The following is a 10,813-nucleotide window of genomic DNA, read 5'->3' as shown; positions in this document are numbered from 1 at the left end:
TATGGCAAAACCATTGATAAAAACGGACATGTGGACTAAATATGCCCGAAAATTGGATCTAACACACTTGCAAAATTGGTCTGTTTTGTACAGGCAAACAAAAAAAAACAGCTTTTGCCTGGATTCACACGTGTATTTTGCGGTCTGAGTATGCTTCAATGCAAAGACTGGCTTCAGGTCTCCTGACCCAAACTCGACTTTATATTATGCGTTTATATAGAAAGTTCCCGATCAGGGACATCCGCATGCCCTAATAAAGGGGTTGTACCAAGTATATAAGTAATCCCCTATCAACAGGATTTAGGAATTGATCGCTAGGGGTCAGTTCCACAGAGAATGAATGGAGTAGAGATGTACATGCTCCACCTCTGCTCTGTTCAAAGCTTGCTCTACAGAACCTCCTGGGGATTGTTGGGGGTCCCAGCGGTCTGACCCCCAAAGATCAATACTTTATCGCAGTCTAAATATGTGCAAAATGAATCACCGTGTCACAAGCTGTCATGGATGTCAGTAAATCTGTCTAAAGTGAATTGATTTGTGCCAGGCAGAAGATAGAACTGACGAGTGAGCTCTGACGCAACCCCTAAATGTAGACCATGGTTACAAGTGGGAAGAGTGTTGGGCCTTGGATTTCACCACTGAAGGACACATTGGGCTCATGATACGTCACCCCGCTTCTTTCACCTGTAAAGTTAGGGTTGATGTTTCTATATATGAATGATAAGTATATGGTGTGTTAGAGTTCTGCTGCTTTATTCAGTGCAGAGGAGGAATCAGAATAACCTCTTACCTGAAGTGGCATGGAGTGGTGTGTGGTCTCAGAGTTCCTTGGGTCTGACTGTGATCTGCTCTGTACAGAGGGTTCATGTAATCCAACCGCTGCTTCCACAGGTAAGACCAGAGGGAGTAGGTCCTCTCCTGAATTCTGGAAGATGATGATTGCGTCACTGATATATTGAGATTATGAGAGCTGCAAGTATACCCGTCACCACTGCAACCTGCACTAACACTAAGGGCTCATTCAGACGTACATTTTTTGTGTACGAGTCCTATTTGTGTTATTTCCAGATAGCACTTGTACCTAGAAGAGTGAATGGCCCCATTCACTCATCTGTGATTGTTTGAGAGACGGAAAATCGTGGCAAAATGTACGATAGTTATCTGAGTGTCAGGTCAAAATTAACAATGCACATCCATGGGTCAGTGAAAAAAAAAAATCGGCCAACAATTAATTGCCATCTGAGCGCTGTCCAGTTTTCCAGGTCTGTTTGATGGAAAAAGATGAAGAAACTGAAGCTCAGGCCAAACTCTAATGATAAAAACTGACACTGACCAAACTGGTGAAACTGTGCCTGATTCTCTTATATGAATGAGCCACAAGTTCTATAGCTTTCAGTGTTTCTTTGCATAGTAGCTGTGTAGCTTCATAGTCAAAATTGGAAAATCCGGTTCCAAAAAGTAGATGGAAAGATGCACTGAACTGCTTGGCCCCACCACGGTGCACCGAGCGCCTGTACTTGATTTGAACAGTCCTTCTGTACTGACAGTCCCTTTACAGCAGTGTTCCCCAACTCCAGTCCTCAGGACCCACCAACAGATCATGTTTTCAGGATTTCCTTAGTATTGCACAGGTGATGGAATTATTGCCTGTGCAGGTGATGCAATTATCAGCTGTGCAATACTAAGGAAATCCTGAAAACATGGCCTGTTGGTGGGTCCTGAGGACTGGAGTTGAGAACCACTGCTGTAAAGGGTTAGGAGATAACTTTCTGAATGCTGGAGGTCTGACCGATGGGACTTTTAGCGATGCTGAGAATGGGGCTCTTCAGTGATCAGCAGAAGGCCTCATTCACATGTACAGGTTTAAACAGGTATGTGAAAAAATGGTATCAGTGTGTCCATTTTTACCATCATTGTGTTATCAGTGTTCTTCTCATATGGATAAATATGTTATAAAGTTTCTCCAATGCTTTGTAATGTTAAAGAAGTTGTCCAGTACTTTATATTACCCCCCCCCCCAATGTATCCCCCCGGGGCCCCTAAGACTTTTTGTAATTAGCTTGCGTTGCTGATAATGCCTGTGAGCTTCGCTATCGGTGGCTGCTCACAGGCATCACGTGACCCCACGCTGATGTCACGACAAGTGAGGCGTGACTCAGCGCTGGGGTCCCTACGGTGGCTGCTGGGTTGTGGGCAGGGTTACACCTCCTCCCCACGCGTCACACCCAGCATCCACCGCGCTTTCCCAATGAATAGGGAGAGGCAGAGCGTGCGGTGGATGCCGGGTGTGATGTGGGGGTTGGGGGTAACCCCGCCCACAGTCTGGCATCCACCTGGAACGCGGAAGACAGAGATCCCCGGCTGCTGCCAGTGACATCGGTGGATGTCAAAGCCAGCTGCAGCCGGGGGTCACGTGATGCCTGTGAGCGGCCAGTGATAGCGCCACTCACAGGCATTATCTGCAACGGAAGGTAATTACAAAAATCCTTAGGGGCCCCGGGGAGACACATTGGTGGGGGGTAATATAAAGTACTGGACAACCCCTTTAATCTCGGACAGCACCATGATGCCATCCGTGGGCTGTCTATGTTCTTCATGGACCCATAGACTTGTATAGGTCTTTTTCATCTGTGATATTGGAAGAAAAAACAGACATGTCTCCGTGAGTTTTGCACAGACACATAGTCCATGAAAATACACAGGCATGTGAATAGCATTAGCATTAACACGTACATGTGGATACGGATGTCTGAATGAGGCCTCAATGAGAGCTTGATATTTTAAGAATATCTCTTTAAAGCCATGATCCTCTAGTTACAAGGATGGATCTCATGTCCTTGGCTACTGACGTGCAGGTTAGGACATTTTCTGACTGGGAAAGAAGATCTACAAGATTTCAACATTACTCAGGACAGAGAATATCTTCAAGAAGTATCTTCTAGTGGACCATTGGTTACATCAGGAACTGTGCAATTCTTAAATCCATGTACCCATCTTATTTTATTATTGGCATTTTGATTTCACCATTCTTATGTTTCTCTGTACAGTGGCACTGCCAGCGATGCCAGCGACCCAGATGGGCAGGAAAAAACTGAAATGGTTTAGGTTCACATACCCATTCAGTCTCCGGATATGTGGGAGTCCCTAAGGTCTGACACCCCCACCAATCCTGAAGTTATGGCATATCTTACCAATATGCCATCACTTTATACATTTTTCTCCTGCACAGTTATTGAAATTTTTTTGCCAAGGTTCAACCTTCACAGTTTATAAGTGATTGCTGTTATCCAGACTGTGGGCACCGTGTGATCAGATCAGCATCAGGGACACGTCAACCATCCATATTCTATTTCTGTTACAAGCCTATAGTGACCATACACAGAGCACATATTCTCTCACATCAGTTCCTTCCTCTCCTTCTCGCAGTTGCACAGAAAGTTTCCATACTGACAGGAGTATATATGGTGTTGTATGTGGACCAAGAATCTCTCATTAAATTCAAACGCACAGGGAAACTGCTCCATGAGCTGCCAGACACATTCCAGGAACTGGTCTATCACTGGGGACACCTCCTTGGGATCCCCATCTAAATTTCCATACCTTAAAAAAAAAAAAAAAAATATGCTGAAGCAATGCAATTGGGGTATATGCATGCAACATCTTTTTCAGGTGGACTGCACTCCCAAAACCGCCTGAGACTGGGAATGGCACAGAAAAACTACAGTAAGTATATTATATTAGAATGTATGGTGTTTTTTTTTGTCTCTTTTGCTGAGAGGAGGAGAGCTGATGGAAGATTTGGAAAGTGACACAGCTAAACTCAGCTGTGCTGACCCTAGCCCCACACTGACTGCAGGGCCCATATCTGAAATGTGTTGATTGATGGGATTTGAATACAGTTGATATTCTAATCATGCAGGAGGTTAGACCAGGAGATCCGGGCTTTCATTATAACCCACACACTGAGAAACCTGCTGTAAGATATGGTGTGGACGTGTTCTTTTTCTAGCATCTTGCTGCCTGTTTATAATTGGACAGCATCGTACAAGGAGAAGTACATGTCCCACAGTGAAAGCTCTCTGATAACACCCACTTGGATGTAACAAAAATTAACTCATTAGGTGACAAATACTTTGATTGTTAATATCCCTGCAACAGAGATGCAAAATAAAAAAAGAACTAACAATTTTTTTTTTTCTACTCTGAAGCTACAACGTGTTTTCAGTTCAACATGAAAAATTTGGTGAAAGGCCCTCTGTAAATAAGTGACTCTGTTTGACTTTTCCAACATATGTGCAGTGACCAGGGTTACCTGTGATTAAATTTGTGTCCAAATGAAATCCAGTCTTTTTCAATTAACACCTAATAGTAATTGGGAAAAATAAAAGTTACACTATGCACAAAATATCAACTCCGTAAATCTCCACCAGTACATAGAGTATATGAAATAAAACCTCTTACCATAAATCCTCTGATGGTTCGGTAATAGGGGTCAAGTAACAGACTGGATACAGAGCAGACCTGAGCGGTGCGGTCCCATCCATCAGAACAATGAACGAGCACGCTGGCGCCCTCTTCTGACACGGCCTAAATGTGCAAATTAAATGTAAAATATTACACATTTATATAATTACAAATCTCGTTTATTCTCAGCACTAAAAGGATCATTTTTGTACAGTCCGTGCCTAGAATAGTACAAATCAGACAAGCAGCAGTAGAATATGAACAGATACAACACATCTTACCTTTGCAATGAAGATACCAGCATCTAGGATTGTTTTCACGTGTTTTAACCAGCCAGAGGATTCAAGACCCCAAAGAAATTCACCCATAGAAGGAGATCGGAGCTCACAAACTGCAATCATGAACAGAACAATAAGCTATAAGCTCACTATAGCAACAGATTCTGTATGTGAAGTATTTCTGCTCCAAGACTTGAGATAGAGAATATATATATATATATATATATATATATATATATATATATATACAGTCATGGCCAAAAGTTTTGAGAATGACACCAAAATTATATTTTCCCGTGATCTGCTGGCCTCTGGTTTTTATTAGTGTTTGTCTGATGTTTATATCACATACAGAAATATAATTGCAATCATATTATGAGTACAAATAGGTTATATTGACAGTTAGAATGAGTTAACGCAGCAAGTCAATATTTGCAGTGTTGCCCCTTCTTCTTCAAGACCTCTGTAATTCTCCCTGGCATGCTCTCAATCAACTTTTGGACCAAATCCTGACTGATAGCAGTCCATTCTTGCATAATCAATGCTTGCATTTTGCCAGAATTTGTTGGTTTTTGTTTGTCCACCCGTCTCTTGATGATTGACCACAAGTTCTCAATGGGATTAAGATCTGGGGAGTTTCCAGGCCATGGACCCAAAATCTCTATGTTTTGTTCCATGAGCCATTTAGTTATCACCTTTGCTTTATGGCAAGGTGCTCCATCATCCTGGAAAAGGCATTGTTGGGCGCCAAACTGCTCTTGGACGGTTGGGAGAAGTTGCTCTTGGAGGACATTCTGGTACCATTCTTTATTCATGGCTGTGTTTTTAGGCAAGACTGTGAGTGAGCCGATTCCCTTGGCTGAGAAGCAACCCCACACATGAATGGTTTCAGGATGCTTTACAGTTGGCATGAGACAAGACTGGTGGTAGCGCTCACCTCTTCTTCTCCGAATAAGCTGTTTTCCAGATGTCCCAAACAATCGAAAAGGGGATTCATCAGAGAAAATTACTTTGCCCCAGTCCTCAGCAGTCCACTCCCTGTACCTTTTGCAGAATATCAGTCGGTCCCTGATGTTTTTTTCTGGAGAGAAGTGGCTTCTTTGCTGCCCTCCTTGAATCCAGCCCTTGCTCAAAGAGTCTCCGCCTCACAGTGCGTGCAGAAGCACTCACACCAGCCTGCTGCCATTCCTGAGCAAGCTCGGCACTGCTGGTAGTCCGATCCCGCAGCTGAAACAGTTTTAAGATACGGTCCTGGCGCTTGCTGGTCTTTCTTGGGCGCCTTGGAGCCTTTTTGACAACAATGGAAGCTCTCTCCTTGAAGTTCTTGATGATGCGATAGATTGCTAACTGAGGTGCAATCTTTGTAGCTGCGATACTCTTCCCTGTTAGGCCATTTTTGTGCAGTGCAATGATGGCTGCACGTGTTTCTTTAGAGATAACCATGGTTAACTGAAGAGAAACAATGATACCAAGAACCAGCCTCCTTTTAAAGTGTCCAGTGATGTCATTCTTACTTAATCATGACTGATTGATCGCCAGCCCTGTCCTCATCAACACCCACACCTGTGTTAATGGATCAATCACTAAAACGATGTTAGCTGCTCCTTTTAAGGCAGGACTGCAATGATGTTGAAATGTGTTTTGGGGGTTAAAGTTCATTTTCTGGGCAAATATTGACTTTGCAAGTACAGTAATTGCTGTTAAGCTGATCACTCTTTGACATTCAGGAGTATATGCAAATTGCCATTACAAAAAAATGAAGCAGTAAACTTTGGAAAAATTACTATTTGTCTCATTCTCAATACTTTTGGCCATGACTGTGTATATATATATATATATATATATATATATATATATATATATATATATATATATATATATATGTAGGGTTGTGTAGGATACTCCAAGTGAGGATATGACTTAAAAATTGTACAATGAAAATGTAAAATTCTGTATTATTTATTATATTAGGGTTGGTCACTTTATATAAAAAAATTCCAAAAGGGTGATAAAATGTAATGTTTGGCACATACAGCTATAGATTACTTCCCCGGAGTTTGCCTTCTTCCTAAGGTGCGCCTGGAGGCCATGTTTCTCCCCAGGTAAGTTATACACCTCTACCCATCTACGTGATGTACAAGAAAACATGATTCATCAGACCAGAACCCTTTCTTCTATTACTCTATGGTTCAGTTCTGATGCCCATATTCCCTTGTAGGTGCTTTTGGCTGTAACCGGGTCAGCATGACAATGACCAGTGTGCATCTCCATATGTAATAAGCTGCAATACTTTATCCTGACATCTTTTCTTCATAGCCAAAAGTTAATTTTTCAGCAATATGTGCCACAGTATTTCTTCTGCAGCACCGGACCAGCTGGGGCTACTGTACCTTTCGTTCCACACAAGTATCAATGAGCCTTGGGCGCCCATGACTCCGCCAACTGCTCACCGGATGTTCTACCCTGGTAGGCACTAACTATTGTATGCCAGGCACACCCCACAACACCTGCTGTTTTTGAGATCTTCTGACAGCCCTCATGGGGACACCTCTGACAAGGAGAATATTGAGATCTCTAGACATCATGATTTGTCCATTGAAAATGGAGCTGTTTAGGGAATAGAGCGCACAGAACATAGGGAAAAAAAACAGTGGAGGGGGAAAGAAATAATTTGAGGTGCTCACCTGGAGGGATTGTGAGAGTCACAGCTCCTAAACCAGGAGTAATAGAACGCTAGCTGCCATCTATAAGAAATATCTTTTATGTATTCTTTTACCCTATGCACAAAATAAACATTCATGGAAAACTATAAATTGGCAGCAGCGTGTGCAATGTCCTCAAGGGCCAACATACATACGCTGAAAGTAGAATCATAGAATCATAGAATGGTAGAGTTGGAAGGGACCTCCTGGGTCATCTGGTCCAACCCCCTGCTCAAAGCAGGATTCACTAGATCATCTCAGACAGATGTCTGTCCAGCCTCTGTTTGAAGACGTCCATTGAAGGGGAACTCACCACCTCTCGTGGCAGCCTGTTCCACTCATTAATCACCCTAACTGTCAAAAAGTTTTTTCTAATATCTAATCTGTGTCTCCTCCCATTTAGTTTCATTCCATTGCTTCTAGTCTTTCCTTGTGCAAATGAGAATAAAGATGATCCTTCTACAATGTGACAGCCCTTGACATATTTGTAGACAGCTATTAAGTCTCCTCTCAGTCTTCTTTTTTGCAAGCTAAACATTCCCAAATCCTGCAACCGTTCCTCATAGGACATGGTTTGCAGACCAGTCACCATTCTGGTCGCTCTTCTCTGAACTTGCTCCAGTTTGTCTATGTCTTTTTTAAAATGTGGTGCCCAAAACTGTACACAGTATTCCAGATGAGGTCTGACCAAAGAGGAGTAAAGACCGATAATGACTTCACGTGATCTAGACTGTATGCTTCTGTTAATACATCCCAGAATTGTATTTGCCTTTTTTGCTGCTGCATCACACTGTTGACTCATGTTCAGTCTATGATCTATTAGTATACCTAAGTCTTTTTCACATGTACTGTTGCTTAGCTCTATTCCTCCCATTCTGTATATGCTTTTTTCATTTTTATTGCCCAGATGTAGTACTTTGCATTTTTCCCTGTTAAAAACCATTCTGTTGGTTGCTGCCCACTGCTCCAGTTTATTTAGGTCTTTTTGAATCCTCTCTCTCTCTTCTCTAGTATTAGCTATCCTTCCTAGCTTTGTGTCATCAGCAAATTTAATCAGTTTACCCTCAATTCCTTCATCTAAATCATTGATAAAGATGTTGAACAATACAGGTCCCAGGACGGAGCCCTGTGGTACCCCACTTGAGACATTCATCCAGCTGGATGTGAAGCCATTTACAACCACCCTTTGAGTCCGATCACTAAGCCAGTTATGAATCCACCTAACAGTTGCCTGGTCCATTGCATACTTGGTCATTTTTTCAATAAGGATGGTGTGAGATACTTTGTCAAATGCTTTGCTGAAGTCAAGATATACTATATCTACAGCATTTCCCTGATCCACCCAGTCAGTGATTCTGTCATAGAAGGAAATTAAGTTAGTCTGACATGACTTGTTAGTTACAAACCCATGCTGACTCTGGTTAATCACTTCATTCTTATCCAGGTACTTACATACATGTTGTTTAATAATTTGTTCAAAGATCTTTCCTGGTATAGAAGTCAGACTCACCGGCCTATAGTTCCCTGGGTCCACCTTCTTCCCCTTTTTGAAGATAGGAACAACATTTGCTCTTCTCCAGTCTTCTGGGACTTCTCCTGTTCTCCAAGAATTTTCAAAGATTATGGAGAGTAGATTTGCAAATGACATTTTTCGCTGTTGCCCGTTCCTGTGGCACCATTAATGTACTAGGCCTTAATGAGTTTGGTGACATAACGTCTTGTGATCGCTATTTTAACTCTCTAAGAACCAGGGAGTTTTTTATTTAAGCGCTTTTTGTGTTTATGGAGCTGACGTTTTTATTGATACCAATTTGGAGTACATAGAACGTTTTGCTAGCTTTGTATTGCATTTTTTTTGTTAAGTGAGGTGACAAAGAACCCACAATTTTGGCATTTTGATTTTTTTTTTCTGCAATGTTTACCGTAAAGGTTAATTACCATAATTCCATACTTTGATACATCTGACTTTTACGGATGTGGCGATACCAAATGTTTTTTTTTCCGTTTCTTTGTTTTTAATAGGGAAAACGTGGGATAGTTAAAAATTATCTATTTTTTATATTTTGACTTTTTATTTTTTTTACATTTTTTTTGTACCCGTTAGTGGACTTAAACATGTGATCCTTGGATTTCTTATATATACTGTAATACCACAGTATTGCGGTATTTACTGGAAATCATGGTTTCCTATGGCACTCAGTCTGCTGTAAAAAGTACTAAGATGGGCCTTAAAGGTAAAGGCATTTTGCCCATAGCGGTAGACCACGTGGCCACTATGGCGCTCATTAGCTGGGAAAGCCTGATGCTACAGGGCTTTCTTCTTCCGCATATCATTCTTTGAAAGATGGCCTTTGTTCCCCATCATTCAGCCTGTACGTCTGTACTCGAAGTCTCAGCACTGCAGGTGCAATGACGTCACTAGATCGGGCCCTCTGTGTGGAGTTTTTTTTTATTTTGGCAACAAGAAAAGCGTATACTGTGGGATCCATCATACATGATGTGGGGCGGCCATCATACTGTGTGAGCGAACTGTTGGGGGCCATCATACTGTGTGAGCGAACTGTTGGGGGCCATCATACTGTGTGAGCGAACTGTTGGGGGCCATCATACTGTGTGAGCGAACTGTTGGGGGCCATCATACTGTGTGAGCGAACTGTTGGGGGCCATCATACTGTGTGAGCGAACTGTGGAAGACATCATACTGTGTGTGTATATGTGTGGGGGGCTGTAAGAGCATCATAATATGTGTGTGTGTGGTGGGAGTAGTGTAGGTGCATTATACTGGTGGGGTTTGCCATGGGGTCATCATGTTGTCCATGTAAGGACTACTGTGGGAGAAAATTATGACAGGAGATTCACTCCGAGGTATCGCACCGTGTGTGGAGGGCAGCATACTCTATGGGGTTTATTAAAATGGTATCAGTGTGTGCAAACAAGAGGAATCAGTAGCAGGGGCATTATTTCTGTGTCCAAGCCACAAAACATGTCCTCTCCCTGTATTTAAAAGTTGGAAAGTAGGCCCTTGTGTGACTGCATCAATATGTTTTAACCCTGCCTAGTCCATCAATATAGACTCTTGGTATGGGGCCCCATGATTTCTATGAACGCCTCTGCTTAAGCTGGCCCCCGGCTGCTGTGGTAACCCATCGATTAACAGCGCACATTCAAAATAGTTAACAGACACCATCAGCTTCTTGTGGAGTTCCTGAGCCACCTCCACACACGCAGGCTCCTTCTCAGGATGTTCATTCACATCCTAATGCGGTGAGAGGTTACATATAAAAATAAAATCCTAAAATCTTGGAATTTTTGCTTTGCACACTAATACTCCATTTACCCAGACAGATTAGTGGCAGTAAACTACCACTA

The sequence above is a fragment of the Phyllobates terribilis genome, unplaced genomic scaffold, assembly GCF_046119375.1.
Source record: "Phyllobates terribilis strain yellow unplaced genomic scaffold, ASM4611937v1 Scaffold_470__1_contigs__length_1423970, whole genome shotgun sequence".
NCBI classification, from domain to species: domain Eukaryota; kingdom Metazoa; phylum Chordata; class Amphibia; order Anura; family Dendrobatidae; genus Phyllobates; species Phyllobates terribilis.
The sequence above is the reverse complement of the archived record's forward strand: the minus strand, read 5'-3'. Positions refer to the sequence as shown.